The sequence below is a fragment of the Chiloscyllium plagiosum genome, unplaced genomic scaffold (genome assembly GCF_037043375.1).
Source record: "Chiloscyllium plagiosum isolate Xiang-an unplaced genomic scaffold, Cpla_swu_hap1 HiC_scaffold_10, whole genome shotgun sequence".
In the NCBI taxonomy this organism is placed as follows: Eukaryota; Metazoa; Chordata; class Chondrichthyes; order Orectolobiformes; family Hemiscylliidae; genus Chiloscyllium; species Chiloscyllium plagiosum.
In genome coordinates, this window is record NW_028270148.1 from 31,125,292 (window position 1) to 31,143,146 (window position 17,855).

Below are 17,855 nucleotides of genomic sequence, written 5' to 3' on the forward strand. Positions count from 1 at the left end.
CCAGGTTCAAATTTCTTTACATCACATGGTTCAGCAGGAATCACTTCTGTTCTTACCACCTGTCATTGGCTGAAGGTTTTGCAGGTTGATACTCAACCTTTTTGCTGTATTCTGAAATTATCCACCTTGGCCATCCAGTGCTGGTGAAGAGAAAAACTGGCAAAGTTGGGAACAAAGTTGCAATACATGCTGACACCACAATCTTTCTATTCTACAAATCTCTGGCACACATTCCTAATATCAAAGTAATTACAAAAATCACCAAAATGATATTTGACACTAGCTATGCTGGGGTGTTGAGCAGTATGGGTGGAATGAACCCAGTTTTGCAGCCAAGGTTTCCAGGTTTCAAATTCATTTCTCAAATGTCATTCTTTCCACTAGCAGGGTTTGCATTAGATAGCTCCAGTAAAATATATTATTAAATGTACCCTATAACTAGCTTCATGTTGCTTCCTGTCTTTTTTGGTTTCAGAGGCACACCAAAAAAAGTAAAATGTCAGGGAACTAAGGCATTATGAACAGTTGTACTTTTTAATTATACTTATTAAAGGATCCTGAAATTGTTAAAATAATGCAGGTTGAGATGACAATTTAATAGTCACGTTGTGGAGTTTTTACAAATGGCAGTTTTAAAGTTTACTGGCAGTGTTGTAAAGTAAATGAGGTCGAGAAGGAGCTTTAGTAGAATAGTCCACATTTATTGCTTCATAAATGACTCCAATTAATTTTTGGTACAATTTTTATTATTATTTTTGCTAACAGTTGGTATTGTAACAACTTTGGATTGTGCAGTTCCACATGTATATTACTGCCTTTGCTATTTGAGGTCATGTATCTCTGCACATTGGAGTGCATCTAGGAAAATTTAAAAAACAGTAAAATTCACAGCTGACCTTGGAGGAACCTGTATAGGAGAACTCACAGCACAGGAACAGATAATTGCATAGCTTTTACATGTAACCTTGTTGTAAGTCTACAGTAGTGAGTAGGGTGGGTTCTTTCTTGATTATATGTTTTATTGAGATCTGTCTCTTGATTAAATTTTCAAAATATAAACTATAAGTACTACGTTAGCCAGGAGCACTGTTTTTTTAGAGCAATAATACGGTGCTATTTTCTGATTCTGTAGATTGTGAAGGAGCAAAGATGGCCTTTAGTAGAGTGATAAGCTCTTCCTGTGGATGTGGGAGTTTAGGGAGATTTTCCATGTTACTGATGATTATCTCTGTAGAAAGTGTCTTTGGTTGTGAATCCTATCAGATCGCACGGATCGGTTGAAGTGGCAGTCAGAGGCAAGGAGGAATTTATGAGAGCTATGGGGTGTGATGGATGACAGTTATAAGTAGGGAAAAAAGCTGCAGATACAGTCAGGGTTAACTCCAGGCAAGGTAGGAGGGGTAGGTGGGTAGTGCAGGAGTCTCCTGTGGCTATCCCCATCTCAAACAGGTATCCTGTTTTGGAAAATGTAGAGGGTGATGGACTCTCAGGGGAATGTAGCATGAACACCCAAGTTTCTAGTATCAAGCCAGGCTCTAATGTAATGAGGGGTACATCAGGTTCTAAGCAATCGATTGTGATAGGGGACTCTCAGAAGCACAGACGTTTCTGTGGCTAGCAGCGAAAAATCAGAATGGTGTGTTTCCTTCTTGGTGCCAAGATCAAGGGTGCAGAGTGTTCTCAAAAGGAGAGTGGGACCAGCAGGAAATCATTGTATACATTGGAACTAATGACATAGGAAGGGAAAAGGATGAGATTCTGAAGGGAGAATATAGAAAGATTTAGGTTTCTTACAGTGTGGAAACATGCCCTTCGGCCCAACAACTCCACACCGACCCTCTGAAGAGCAACCCACCCAGATCCATTCCCCTACATTTACTCCTTCACCTAACACTACAGGCAATTTAGCATGGCCAGTTCACCCAACCTGCACATTTTTAGACTGTGGGAGGAAACCTGAGCACCTGGAGGATACCCACGCAGACATGGGGAGAATGTCCACACAGACAGTTGCCTGAGGCAGGAATTGAACCCGGGTCTCTGGCACTGTGAGGCAGCAGTGCTAATCATTGTGCCACCGTGCCGCCCACGGTGGCAGGATTTTAAAAAAGAGGTCCTAGAGGGTTGTAATATCTGGATTTCTCCAGGTGCTACAAGCTAGTGAGGGTAGGTATAAGAAGATAAAGCAAATGAATATGTGGATGAGGAGCTGGTGCAGGGGAGAAAGGTTCACATTTTTGGATCATTGGAATCTCTTCTGGGGTAGAGGTGACCTGTACAAGAAGGAAAGATTACACCTGAATTAGAAGGGGACTAAGATACTAGCAGGGAGATTTGCTAGAGCTGCTCGGGAGGATTTAAATTTGTAAGGTGGGGGCCTGGAACCCAGCGAGGAAGGAGATCAATCTGAGACTGGTACAGTTGAGAAAAAGGAGCAAGTCAAACAGTCAGGGCAGGCAGGAACAAAGCAGAGAACAAGGTAGGACTGATAAATTAAACTGCATTTATTTCAATGTAAGAGGCTTAATGGGGGAGGCAGATGAACTCGGCATGGTTAGGAACATGGGACTGGGATATCATAGCAATTACAGAAATGTGGCTCAGGGATGGACAGGACTGACAGCTTAATGTTCCAGGATACAAATGCTATAGGAAGGATAGAAAGGGGTGTAAGAGAGGAAGGGAGTGGCGTTTTTGATAAGGGGTGGCATTACAGCTGTACATGGAGAGGATATTCCAGGGAAGTTATTCAGGTGGAACTGAGAAACAAGAAAGGGATGATCACCTCATTAGCATTGTATTACAGACCCCCTAATCAGCGGGAAATTGAGAAACAAATTTGTAAGGAGATTTCAGTACTCTGTAAGAATAATATGATGGTTAAGATAGGGGATTTTAACTTTCTAAATATAGACTGACACTGCCATAGTGTTAAGGGTTTAGATGGACAGGAATTTGTTAAGTGTGTACAAGAAAATTTTCTGATTTAGTATGTGACTGTATCTATGACAGAAAGTGCAAACCTGACCTACTGTTGGGAAATAGGGCAGGGCAAGTGACTGAGGTGTCAGTGGGGGAGCACTTTGGGGCCAGCGACCATAATTCTATTTGTTTTAAAATTGTGATAGAAAAGGATACATTGACTTAAATGTCAAAATTCTAAATTGGAGAAAGGCCAATTTTGACGGTATCAGGCAAGAGCTTTCAAAAGCTGATTGGGGGCAGATGTTCGCAGGTAAACAGGTCGGTTGGAAAATGGGAAGCCTTCAGAAATGAGATACCGAGAGTCCAGAGACAGTGTATTCCTGTTAGGGTGAAAGGAAAGGCTTGGAGGTGTAGGGAATGCTGAATGATAAGAGAAATTGAGGTTTTGGTTAAGAAAAAGAAGGAAATATATGCCAGGAGTACAGGAAACTATAGGAGCGATCGAGTGAATACTTAGAGTATAAAGGTAATAGGAATATAGTTAAGAGTGAAATCAGGAGGGAAAAAAGGGGACATGAGATAGCTTTGGCAAATAGGGTTAAGGAGAATTCAAAGGGATTTTATAAATACATTAAGGACAAAAGGGTAACCAGAGAGAGAATAGGACCCCTCAAAGATCAGCAAGGAGGCCTATGCGTGGAGCTGCAGGAAATGGGGGAGATACTAAACAAGTATTTTGCAACAGTGTTTATTGTGGAGAAGGACATGGAAGATATAGAATGTGGGGAAATAGATAGTGATATCTTGAAAAATGTCCATATTACAGAGGAGGTGCTGGATGTCTTGAAGCACATAAAAGTGACAAATCCCCAGGACCTGATGACGATATCCTAGAACTCTGTGGGAAGCTAGGGAAGTGATTGCTGGGCTCCTTGCTGAGATATTTGTATCATTTATAGTCACAGGTGAGGTGCTGGAAGACTGGAGGTTGACTAACATGGTGTCACTATTTAAGAAAGGTGGTAAGGAAAAGCCAGGGAACTATAGACCGGTTAGCCTGACATTGGTGGTGGGCAAGCTGTTAGAGGGAATCCTGAGGGGCAGGATTTATATATATTTGGAAAGGCAAGGACTGATTCAGAATAGTCAGCATGGCTTTGTGTGTGGGAAATCATGTCTTACAAACTTGATTGAGCTTTTTGAAGAAGTAACAAAGATGATTGATGAGTGCAGGGCATTGGACGTGATCTATATGGACTTCAATAAGGCATTTAAAAAGGTTCCTCATGCTAGACTGGATAGCAAGGTTAGATCTCATGGAATACAGGGAGAATGAGCCTTTTGGATACAGAACTGGCACAAAGGTAAAAGACAGAGGATGGTGGTGGAAGGTTTTTTTTTCAGACTGGAGGCCTGTGACCAGTGGTGTGCCACAAGGATCAGTGCTGGGTCTACTGCTTTTTGTCATTTATATAAATGATTTGGATATGAACATAAGAGGTACAGTAAGTAAGTTTGCAGATGACACCAAAATTGGAGGACAGTGGACAGTGAACAAGGTTACCTCAGAGTACAATGGGATCTTGATCAGATGGACCAATGGGCTGAGGAGTGGCAGATGGAGTTTAATTTAGATAAATGTAAGGTGCTGCATTTTGGAAAAGCAAATCAGAGCAAGACTTATACACTTAATGGTACTGTCCTAGGGAGTGTTGCTGAACAAAGAGACCTTGGAGTACAGGCTCATAGTTCCTTGAAAGTGGTGTCGCAGGTAGATGGGATAGTGAAGAAGGTGTTTGGTATGCTTTCTTTTAATGGTGAGAGCATTGAGTACAGGAGTTGGGAGGTCATGTTGCAGCTGTACAGGGCATTGGTTAGGCCACTTTTGGAATATTGCGTACAATTCTATCGGAAGGATGTTGTGAAATTTGAAAGGGTTCAGAAAATATATACAAGGATGTCGCTAGGGTTGGAAGATTTGAGCTATATGGAGAGGCAGAATAGGCTGTTTTCTCTGGAGCATTGGAGAATGAGGTGTGACCTTATAGAAGTCTGTAAAATCATGAGAGGCATGGATAGGATAAATAGACAAGGTCTTTTCCCTGGAGTAGGAGAGTCTCAACTAGATGGCATAGGTTTAAGGTGAGAGGGGAAAAATTTAATGGGACGTAAGGGGCAACTTTTTCACGCCGAGGGTGGGGTCTGTATGGAATGAGCTGCCAGAGGAAGTGTTGGAGGCTGATACAATTACAGCATTCAAAAAGCATCTGCTTGGGTATATGAACAGGAAAGATTTAGAGAGATATGGGCCAAGTGCTGGCAAATTATGTTAGGATATCTGGTTGGCGTGGATAAGTTGAACCAAAGGGACTATTTCCTTGCTGTAAATCTCTATGACTCTTTGTATAGTTGTGTCATCAATTTTGATAAATATTAGCAGGCTTGCTGTTTTGTAAAGTAGTGCTGAGTAATGAGATCAATATTTGTTCATGAGTGACTATAGAAATAAAGCTGCTATTTGCTTCACAACCAAAAATGATGGCATTTCTACAACATAGTCTTCCATGCTGTTAAAAACCAATAAAACAAATCGCACCCAGCTGGAGGTATTGCACCACCTAAAGGTCCTTTCATTTTCTCCAATATTATAATACTGCAGTTTCATTACCATTTGGCTTTGTCTAAAAAATAAAATACTTACAAAATAAACCAGGGCATCAATAGCATTCATCTATGAGATGGCAGCACTTCTCTCATAAAAAAAAGCTTCCATGAAATATCAGACAGTGTAAGCCTCATTAGACACTGCATGGAGTCAGATTGCCAACCATTTGACCACCATCAAATATTCATCACTAACACTTTCTGAAAATTCAGAATCTATGCCACCATTTAAAGAACTCACATTTGTTAGCACCTTTAGCATTATAAAACATCTCAAAGCAATTCATAGGGATATTAAGAGACAAATATGATAGTGAGTATTAAGAACCATTAGGACAGATGACAAGCTTTGACAAAGTAGATTTTAAAAAGCATCTTAAAAGAGAGAACGGAATGTGTAGCAACATCCAAGGCTCACTCTAATGCCCTTAATAGGTCTCATCAATATTCCACATTCAAGGCATCACGCTCGCAGATGTAAGAGAAAGGATGATGGAATAGAGCAAAAATATTAATGAATTTTAATAATAAAAACATATTTGGAGTCCCACAATGGTAGCTGAGGGATATAAATTTAACTAATAAATAAAATTGAATAAAAAGTGCTTCTCATTAATCAAGATCAGGGATTGCCATAAAAATGCACCTGGTCAATTGATGTCCATCAGAGAACGAAACATTCACCATCCTTACCTGATCTGGCTATATGAGATTCTAGACCAACAGCAATGTGATTGACTTTTAACGGACCTCCCAAAAGCATAGAAAGCCACACATTCTGTCAAAAAACTACAGGAAATGTGAACCAGAATTAATTAGGATGGTCTACCTGTCAACAATCTAAGCATGCACAATTGACACACTTTGCCTAATCAAATCTGCAAAGTCCTCCTCAGTAACAACTGGGGATGTGCGAAGCAGAGGGAGCTGTTCCAAGTTTAGTCAACCAAACACCAGACACAGTCTAAACCATTCAAACTTTTTGATAATACCATAGAATACTCCATCACAATTCGTAGAATCCCTACCATGTGGAAACAGGCCATTTGGCCCAACAAGTCCATATCAACCCTCCAAAGTGTATCCTACCCATCCCATACCCCTACATTTCCTCTAACACATCTAACCTACAACTCTCTGAACACTATGGGCAATTTAGCATGGCCAATTCATCTAAACTGCACATCCTTGGACTGTAGGAGGAAACCAGAGCATCCGGAGGAAACCCACACAGATATGGGGAGAATGCGCAAACTCCACACAGATTCGAGCCTGAGGTTCGAATCAAAACCAGGTCCTTGTGAGGCAGCAGTGCTAATCATGGGGCCACCGTGCCCCTCTAATGCCTTGCCATTTCTCACCCCGGCTCGCCCAGAACCACTCCAGAGATCACACCTACCAGAGACAGTAATACAGGTGGCATACAATTGGCTGAGAGTGACCTCGGGAGCTCTCTGGCATCTGATTAACCATAAGCAGAGAAACCTTCTGTTCATCACCATTTATGCCTTCTTTCACTGATGGATCAGTAACATTCCATTATTTAAATTAATTTATGAGATGTTAGTCATCACTAATTGCTCAGAGGACAGTTAAGTATGAATTATATTGCTTTGGGTCTGGAGTCACATACAGGCCACACTGGTTGGTGGTTTCCTTCCCTAAATGACATTAGTGAACCAGATGGATTTTTCTGACAAGTAGCAATGGTTTCATGGTCAGCATCTGATCCTGAATTCCAGATTTTTATTGAATTCAAATTCCATCATCTACCATGGCAGGATCCAAATGCGGGTGCCCTGAACATTATCTGGCTTTCTGGGTTAATAGTCTGTTCACAATATCACAAGGTCATCATTTCTCCTTAGATGTTAAGCACCACTTAGATGAAGCATTGAAGCTAGTAAGTGCACAGAAAGTGGTATCATAGGGCACATAAATGTTCATCATTAAAAGTGGCTCAGAAGCACCATTACTGAGTGAACTGGCTGAATCCTAGAGGACAGATCTACCAGAATGGGCCTGTAGCAGATGGTGAGAGAATCAAAGAAAGTGAAAAAATCCTCTCATCTCACAAATCTACCTGTGGCAGATGCATCTATCCATGGCAACACTGGTTGAAGGGTTCACTGAGTAAACTAAACGCTAACAGGAGATTTATTATGATTGTAACAATATAATTTATCTTACTCTTACCTCCACAAAGGAAGCACCATCCGATTTTGACATGCAGTATCACAGAAAGCATTTTAATTTCCTTTGCCTAATGGTTTTGAGGAGGTCACAACATAGTTTTTTTGCTGTTTCCATGTTCTTTGACACCTTCATCTGGCCAGCTACTTGAATCAAGAATATCATGAATCTATGAATATTGGAATCTCGTAATGTCCATAGATCCCCAAAGACATTTTAAAGTTTTAGCGTGTGATGAAGGGCTAATGCCCGAGATGAGAATTCTCCTGCTCCTCTGATGCTACCTGACCCACTGTGCTTTTCCAGCGCCACACTTTTTGACTTTTTTGTGAACTGTTCTATAAATTCTTAACTCTCAGGTTTTCCCTTCTGGTTTGTAGGAACAGTCTAACTGCTGAACGACACCAATGCAACCCCACATCCTCCAATTTACATTCTGACTAGCCAGGATGGTCTGATATTTCACCATTTTCAAACAATAATAAGATGCCAAATTGTGCACAGCTGGCCGGAAGCACCTTGCTAAGAGAGATTATGTTAAAGAAAATCTACTTCTTTGTGAAAGTATTTGCTGATATATTATTGCTGTGCAGTGAATTCATATGTAAGTCTGCTTCTTTTTGTAATTTCACTGTCTTAAATACTTGTCTCAATTGTACTAAAAACCTGAACATTGGTGGATAAAATGTTTCTCGGCAAAAGCAGCTTGTCGACTGCCTCAACGCCACTAGGGAAAGGAAATTAAAGGAAATCAAAATATTTTCTGTGGTATTGCATGTCAGAATTTCTCTGGTGGCGATATTGGAAGAGATTGGAATAACCCTATTGGAAATCTGACCCCACAATGTTTTAAACAGCCCAGATATCCATTAAGGATGATTGCTGCTGAATACAAGACCTGGATTACAGATATATTTTAGTAAGTTTTAGCACTTCTTTTAAATCACAGGTAATGTTCATTCCATGTCAGCGTTGGTTTTTTAGAAAGCCTCATGTGTGAACACAGTTTATCAAAGGACAAGAACAACATTTTATTTTCCCTTGGAGAATCAATAATTTTGAGTTCTTTTGTAATGGACAACATAGATGCACGACCTTTCAGAGAACATCTTGATACTTATTACACTAGAACATGTATCTCAACTGTAACAATCAATTTTGATGTCCATATTGCATGAGAATTACTTTGTGTACTATTCATGAGTAATCATCTTCAGTTATCAAAATTTTGATCCAAAAAATGGAAAGCCAACTATATTGCACTCACATAATTAACAACATAACGAAGTTAATTTACTGAAGATGAATTAAAAGAAGGAATAGCACCAGGTATTTTCTGGGCATTTGCGTGCTTCCTGTAGCTGTCCTTTTATATTACCACTCAAAATGTGTTGCAGAAATATATTTTTGGCTTAAGAAGTTAATTACTCTTTTTTTAATTGGATCAGTAAAAACCCTATTTCACAAAGCTGCATCAGTACATTTCCTATTACAAAAAGACATGTTTTTCATAAACATTTCTTGCCCCTCAATAGAAAGAAAGACATCATTCAAATTTTATGTAGTAGAGATATTCCAATCGCAGATGAAACCATTCACAAAATCCTCCACTTCAAAGAAGGGTCCCTCTAGTAATTCCTATGTATTAAAACTAGAATTGTAAAAACGGTACAAAAATAACACTATAATGCTCACGGGTCACAAAAACTACGTAAACCCAGTAAATTAATACCTTTTAGACATCAATACTTGAATATGGAATGTGGAAAACATCTTGAATACAGTCAAAACGAAAATCTATGTCAACAACAAGACAAGAAATTTGGCTATGAATTTAACAACTTTAATATCACAACCTAGAAAGGTATATTTGAAGAAGCTTCATGACTATTGTTGCACTGAATAAAACAACATATTGGAAGCCCACCAATTAGGCTTAAATTATGCCCACAGAGCTGAAGTTGTTTTGAGTGCATAAAATTCCACTTTTCGTTGAAGTAAGTATGAATCTGCAAGACTTGTTTTATAACCCTTTTACAGAGGTTTATTTTGTGCTCTTCCAGGTTGCATGCTCTCATTTACTAGATACAATTTAACAACTCAAAGAAATTACTCCTTTATTCATTTTCTCCACAAACATAACAGCAATCTCCTGAAAAAAGTATCAAATAGATTTTTAAAGGATGATATACTTTCACATAAGAGAAAATTTATGGATGTAATTTATCCAGACCGCTGCCAAATAGGCAGTATGGAAGTTTGCCTCGATGGATTATCAACCAAGCAATCCCATATCGACTGAGATATAATCTTTCAGGTTGGCTGATGGATTTTTAAAATTCAGCACTGAGGACATTACTTGAGGAAGTAACCATTTATTTACTGAAAAGTTTTCTTTTGAAGATGAAATATTTCTCAAAGTGATTTAGTTGACTGTAACCATGATAAAACAGAGTTCACATAAATGAATTATTTCTGCTATTAATTGAACAATAAATTCAAGAACTTCACATCTTTTGACATAACCTGCAAAATTCCAATTGACATCAAGAATAAGAACTAATGAAATTTATCTTGCTTACTGCAAAACTACAGTGAAAGAAAATATTTTTAAAAGGTCTTCAAAGGCATTACAACTTGTTGTTGTACTTCTGAGAAAGGGCAAGACCAACCTATTGGTTTCATTAGAATCATACAACACAGAAGGAAGCAATTCACCCGATGTTGACTCTTTACATTTTCTCTGCCTTTCCCTCTCTTTCCCTTGGTGCCTTTCTAAAGCTTCCACCACATTTGCTTCCAACAGCATTTTGGGCTGCAGATTCCAGTTCATAATAAATTAGAAAAGGTTCTCATGTCATCTCTGGTTCTTTTGCTAGCCACCTGAAATCTGTGCTTTCTGGTTAGTGATTCTTCTACTCATGGAATTAGTTTATCTTTCTTTAGTCTATCAACCTTTTATGATGTGGTACTCTCAGTCAAATCTCCATTTAATCTTCTTTGAGCGAAGGGAGAAAGTATCCTAATTTCTTCAGTCTCTCTCTGCCTAATATTATTATAATCTGGTTTTAATGTCCTTGTGAACTTTCTCATCTCTGATACCCTCTAGTGAACCATTTCAACATCTTCACCAAATTCTCAACATCATTCGTAATTCCCAGTTTATCAAAAAAAGAACTGAGCTCCAGAGAGAACATAGTGACTGTCCTTGACATCAACGCAGTATTTAAATGAGTAAAATCAAAGAGCCCTAGCAAAACTAATGGCAGTGGAAATCAGAGGCAAATCTCTCTGCTGTCTGTACCTAGCACAAAGGAAGATGGTTGCAGTTACTGATAGCAACCGCAAGAGTTCTTCAGGATAATATCCTAGGCCCAACTATCTTAGCAGCTTTATCAATGACTTTCCTTCCAGCCAGGTTTGGGTTGACTCTTTAGGGAATAGCCATCTGCAACAGGAGCAAGCAGTGAACTGCAGTCACATGGTATCCATTCTGACTTTAGTGTTGAGAGTTCTCAGTGTCTAGTGCTCCAAGTATAATAGAAAGTTGCATATTAATGAGGCAAGATGTGTAGTTAATAAGCTTGTTAACAAACAATAGTCTGCATTAATAAGCAATCTGCTGCTATCTAGCAAGAAACTCACCTTCAATGCCCAGACTTAACTAAAAGATGCAGAGAGTTGTTCCGACTTGAAGATAGGACTTGTTGGATTCCTTGCACGATCCTGCATTTTCTGCCATAGTGCACGCCATTCTTGCCCATGTAAGATTCCAACTAATGTTCTGAGTTGGAATCCACATTGCTAACTCTTTTTCATTCTCCACAGATGCTACTAGACCTTCTGAGTATCTCTTGGCTTTTATGCTTTCATTTCAGCTATCCAGCAGCCACAGTTGCCCAACTTTTACTTGGGGGTAAAATGTAACTTTATTGGAGGCCCAGAATGTGTACTAGCAAACTGACTGCCTCTTATACTGCCTGATTAATTTTATTTGTCATTGATTTGGAATTGAAATTTGGCAACATATGCCAAAGTTAACTGATCTCTACCACCTCTATATTACACCTGATGAAAATAAATTTTATTTGGATTCCCACAAGCCCACTCACACTTGTTTTTCAGACTGCTGTGTTGAACTTAAAGATAAGTAGTAAATATCCATATGAGAGTGGCAGTGAAGCACATCTCACATGGAACTATGATGAATTTCGTTAATCTAAACAAATGGAAAGGCTGTGTCTTTATATTTTTCTGTTAATTTGATTGTGGAATGAAATGGAAAAAGAATAATCTTTAATAATTTTTAAAGAACAAGGATTGTGGAGGAATTGCTGCACTTTTTGAAACCAAGTAATGTGATATTCATCATAAGTGCTGTTTACATAGCTGCTGATTAAAGCATAAGTAAATAGCTTAGAGATTATCTGGAGTCAAAACCTCTGTACAAATTGAAATTCAGCCAATAACAAGTAAATTGGTCTGTGAACTAGTTATCTGTTATTAACGTTATAGGACTTCAACAACTAGGTGAAAGGCTTCCAGGTAAATTGGCCTGTGAACTAGATGGTGAGAAGCTATCTCATCTCCACAGGCTTAGAAGATGCCTCAGTTCTCTGTAGAAGAAAATCGTAAGCCTTCAGAAAGGCACTTTTCTTCAGCAGTTTGTAATCTGTGAGTTTTAATTAATAAGCCAGTGATCTTTTGATAATGTGAACCAATCACCCTGTGCCTCCTGCAAACAAATTACAGCATGTGGAGAAGGAAGATTGAGAAGTGACATGCTGATCAGAATAAAAATAATCTCAGCAAATTCTGTGAACATGGACCATTGAATTACCTTCCCAACTTTAGAACATAGAAAAATACAGCTCAGTACAGGCCCTTTGGCCCTCGATGTAGCGCCGATCCAAGCCCACCTAACCTACACTAGCCCACTATCCTCCATATGCCTATCCAATGCCCGTTTAAATGCCCATAAAGAGGGAGAGTCCACCACTGCTACTAACAGGGCATGCCATGAACTCACAACTCGCTGAGTAAAGAATCTACCCCTAACATCTGTCCTATACCTACCACCCCTTAATTTAAAGCTATGCCCCCTCGTAATAGCTGACTCCATACGTGGAAAAAGGTTCTCATGGTCAACCCTATCTAAACCACTAACCTAAACCCCTTTCTTTCCACCCATAACACCATTGTGTTTATTTTCCTATCCATGTTATCTGTAGATGTGTGCAAGGAGTTGGAGTTTTCATTTGTAGAGTTATATATGTCGATGGTTCATAATTGTTCATTGGCAGCTACATTCACATATAGCAATTCCTGTTAAGTACAGAAACCTGATCTGTGCTTTCCATAAATCTTGATGTAAAAGACAGGTAAATTGGGGAATTTATGTACTGTTAACATCTTTAACTTTTGTGATGACTGCAGGAATAGCGGGGTTTGATTTTTCAGTGTACTAACCCAGTGAAGCATAAAAACATTTGAATTAACAATAGTTTTCTAACAGTTAAATTTGAATGACTAACAATTAACTGTTCAGAGCAATTCCAAATTCCTACTAAATTTTAAATAATAATTAACAGTTCTTTCCAAGGAAGCATACAGTGCATTCTAACTAAAAACACTTCATGGCAAACAGTTTATTGCTATGGTCGTAAAATAACATGATAAACCAAACTCAACATTGATTTCCAATAAAGCAAGCATAAAATCATCTATACAGAGTTGAGATTTTGGGATAAGTTGCTCAGAAAATAACATTGTTTGAAACTGAAAGTGATGCAGCAGGATGATTTATTTAAGATCTTTTATCGGCAGAGGGCTTGCAATTCATGATCTGCATTCTCACTTCCATGATTTCTGCACTCAGCTCAGGAAGACTCACCCTTCTGGCTGACTGCATGCTCAGTAAGGGCTCCAATAAGGTGAAAGTGAGGACTTCAGATGCTGGAGATTAGAGTCAAGATTAGAGTGGTGCTGGAAATGCACAGCAGGTCAGGCAGCATCTGCGAGTAGGAAAATCGACATTTTGGGCAAGACCCCTCCATTAGGAATGAGGCTGGAAGCTTCATGGGTGGAGAAATAAATTGGAGGGATGGGGCTGGGGAGAAGGTAGCTGGGAGTGCAATAGGTAGATGGAGGAAGGGGTAAAGGTGATAGGTTATAGAGGAGGGTGGAGCAGGTAGGTGTGAAGGAAGATTGACAGGTGGGACAGGACAGGAGGATGGAGCTGAGCTTGAAGTTTGGAACTGGGTAAGGTGGGGGGGAGCGGAAATGAAGAAACTGGTGAAGTCCACATTGATGCCCTGGGGTTGAAGGGTTCCTAAGCATAAGATAAAGGGCTCCAATAAAGTTAGTACATATTACAGTTAGCCTCTACTTCTTAAAGGTCGACTGTCTAGCTTAAAGGGAACCTACACTGAAATCAAAGCAGGCTACTGTGGATGGTCAATGTTGCAAAAGGGAACAAAAGAATTGGATCACCAGGATGGAGAATAGGCTCTGTACTCACCACTTGGCCACAGTAGCCTTAGTAAGAGAAGTCCACAGGAGCAGAAAAATCATGTTTCTGCAGGGAGGTGGGAGGTTCTGAAGGATCACTCTCCGAAAGAATGTAGCTGGTGATCAAGAAAATCAACAGCCCTGAACTTGTCAATGACGTTAGAAGACATCAAATGTTCACACGTGGATAATTACGGCATTCCCACTCCCATACGTCCATTCTTCCATACTCAGTATTCTCCTGAATCATGCCTAATATTTATTTATTCCATCTTATCCTTAAACATTTGCAAAAATCTTAGAATCACACTCACATTTCAACTGTCTCGATATACTTTCAACTAAGTAGCTATGTCAGAGATGTAGCTGAAAATGTGTTGCTGGAAAAGCGCAGCAGGTCAGGCAGCATCCAGGGAACAGGAGAATCGACGTTTCGGGCATAAGCCCTTCTTCAGGAATGAGGCAAGTTTGTCCAGCAGGCTAAGATAAAAGGTAGGGAGGAGGGAGGAGGGGGAGGGGCGTCAGAAATGTGATAGGTGGAAAGAGGTCAAGGTGAGGGTGATAGGTCAGACTGGGGTGGGGGCGGAGAGGTCAGGAAGAAGATTGCAGGTTACGAAGGCGGTGCTGAATTCGATGGATTTGACTGAGACAAGGTGGGGGGAGGGGAAATGAGGAAACTGGTGAAATCTGAATTCATCCCTTGTGGTTGGAGGGTTCCTAGGCGGAAGATGAGGCGCTCTTCCTCCAACCGTCGTGTTGTTGTGATCTGGCGATGGAGGAGTCCAAAGACCTGCATATCCTTGGTGGAGTGGGAGGGGGAGTTGAAGTGTTGAGCCACAGGGTGGTTGGGTTGGTTGGTCCGGGTGTCCCAGAGGTGTTCTCTGAAACGCTCCGCAAGTAGGCGGCCTGTCTCCCCAATATAGAGGAGGCCAGATCGGGTGCAGAGGATGCAATAGATGATGTGTGTGGAGGTGCAGGTGAATCTGTGGCGGATATGGAAGTTTCCTTGGAGTGAGGTGAGGGGGGAGGTGTGGGCGCAAGTCTTGCACCTCCTGCGGTTGCAGGGGAAGGTGCCGGGAGTGGAGGTTGGGTTGGTGGGGGGGTGTAGATCTGACGAGGGAGTCACTGAGGGAGTGGTCTTTACGGAATGCTGATAGGAGAGGGGAGGGAAATATATCCTTGGTGGTGGGGTCCGTTTGGAGGTGGCGGAAATGACGGCGGATGATGCGCTGTACATGGGGATTGGTGGGGTGGTAGGTGAGGACCAGTGGGGTTCTGTCCTGGTGGCGGTTGGAGGGGCGGGGCTCAAGGGCGGAGGAGCGGGAAGTGGAAGAGATGCGGTGGAGGGCATCGTCAACCACGTCGGGGGGGAAATTGCGGTCCTTGAAGAAGGAGGCCATCTGGTTTGTACGTTTTTGGAACTGGTCCTCCTGGGAGCAGATGCGGCGGAGTCGAAGGAATTGGGAGAATGGGATGGCGTTTTTACAGGGGGCAGGATGGGAGGAGGTGTAGTCCAGGTAGCTGTGGGAGTCGGTCGGTTTGTAGTAGATGTCCGTGTTGATTCGGTCGCCTGAGATAGAAATAGAAAGGTCGAGGAAGGGGAGGGAGGAATCTGAGACTGTCCAGGTGAATTTGAGGTCGGGGTGGAAGGTGTTGGTGAAGTGGATGAACTGTTCAACCTCCTCGTGAGAGCACAAGGCGGCGCCGATACAGTCATCGATGTAGCGCAGGAAAAAGTGGGGGGTGGGGCCAGTGTAGTTGCGGAAGATGGACTGTTCCACATATCCGGATGGCCTCCTTCTTCAAGGACCGCAATTTCTCCCCCGAAGAGGCAGGCATAGCTGGGGCCCATGCGGGTGCCCATGGCTACTCCTTTCGTTTGGAGGAAGTGGGAGGATTGGAAAGAGAAGTTGTTCAGGGTGAGGACCAGTTCATGTCAGAGATGTATCCAACATAGAAAAACACAATCGCTGATGGACTGCTCTCTCTTTCATAAAATAAGGCTGCCCACAATGGAAGACAGCAACAGAAAAAATGCAAGCACCTAGCATAATACTGATCTGCATCTGACAGGGGAATATGGTGCCTTGCATTGTACAGCCAGCTACACAGCCTTTGGCATCCAGTATCAGCGAGAACATTCAGAATTACAATATGTTACCGTCATTATGATCTTTCTTGTGTCCCACCCTACTGTCAACTGACATTAAGAAAGATGATTTAAACAAGCATTTATCTTTACACGCACAGGACTCCAATTGTCTCTTCATTTTATACCTATAATAAGCAAGAACGGCTGCACAGCCAGATACAGAAGGAAGAGAGAACAACAATGGAATGGACATTTTTAACTTCGAATAAACTAAATTGCTTGATGGAAGAGTGACCCATGGAATGTCACACTGACAGATTAGATTAGATTAGATTAGATTACAGTGTGGAAACAGGCCCTTCGGCCCAACAAGTCCACACCAACCCGCCGAAGCGAAACCCACCCATACCCCTACATTTACCCCTTACCTAACACTACGGGCAATTTAGTATGGCCAATTCACCTGACCCTGCACATCTTTGGACTGTGGGAGGAAACCAGAGCACCCGGAGGAAACCCACGCAGACACGGGGAGAACACGCAAATTCCACACAGTCAGTCGCCTGAGGCGGGAATTGAACCCAGGTTCTGGCGCTGTGAGGCAGCAGTGCTAACCACTGTGCCACCGTGCCGCCCATAGATGTGAAGGAACTTTAAACAACAGGCATTCAAAGTGGGGTGGGGAGTTGGAAAAGAGGCAAATCCAAACAGACTGGACTGTGGTTTTTTGAAACTGCTAATGAGCAAATGCCCTTTCTGAACCTTTATTAGCCTCATTCGTCTTCTTATCATCTTTTTACTATTTGCAGGTCGCAGAAATATTTTTCTGCATTAGATAAGGATTCTACTTGGGTTTAGATGAGGATATTAAAGAGTAGCATACAACAGAATACTGGTGAAGGTGCACACCAAGATACTTGCTGCATTGACAGCCTACCAGGCAACATTCTGGGAAGAACAAGGAGCACGCAGAAAATGTTCCCATATGCGGAGCTTAGAGTAAACATTTTCAGCAGGGGAATGGTGGCCAACTCCATGGCAGCACCAACTGATCCATCCATGATGCGGTACCCTGTGACCACTGTCTTAATTTCCACTGCAATACAGGATTAAGCCTCCTTTAACTTAGTGCTGAAAATAATTCTCAACTGGAGGTCATTTGATTCATACCTGTTTCTATGCAAATTCAATTTTGTACTTCTATGGTATGAGACTTCAGTATTCAAAGGGTTATGTAGATTCTCACAGCAGGGCGAAATTGAAGACTGCAGATGCTGGAGATCAGAGTCTACATTAGAGTGGTGCTTAAAAAGCACAGAGCAGGTCAGGCAGCATCTGAGGAGCAGGAAAATCGACGTTTGGAGCAAAAGCCCTTCTTCAGGAATTCTCACAGCAGTCCACCAACACATTATTAGGATTGTTGAAGTGCTGCTTAAGGGAAGAGGCATTCATCCAGAAGATGCATTGCAAA

At 41.3% G+C, this 17,855-nt stretch overlaps 1 protein-coding gene across 8 annotated transcripts in view; it reads right to left on the minus strand.

Annotated features, from left to right (window-relative positions):
- LOC122552711 (CAP-Gly domain-containing linker protein 4-like) overlaps positions 1 to 17,855 on the minus strand; it is a 433,681-nt gene that overhangs the window by 175,493 nt on the left and 240,333 nt on the right. The gene's annotated exons all lie outside the window — the stretch shown is intronic.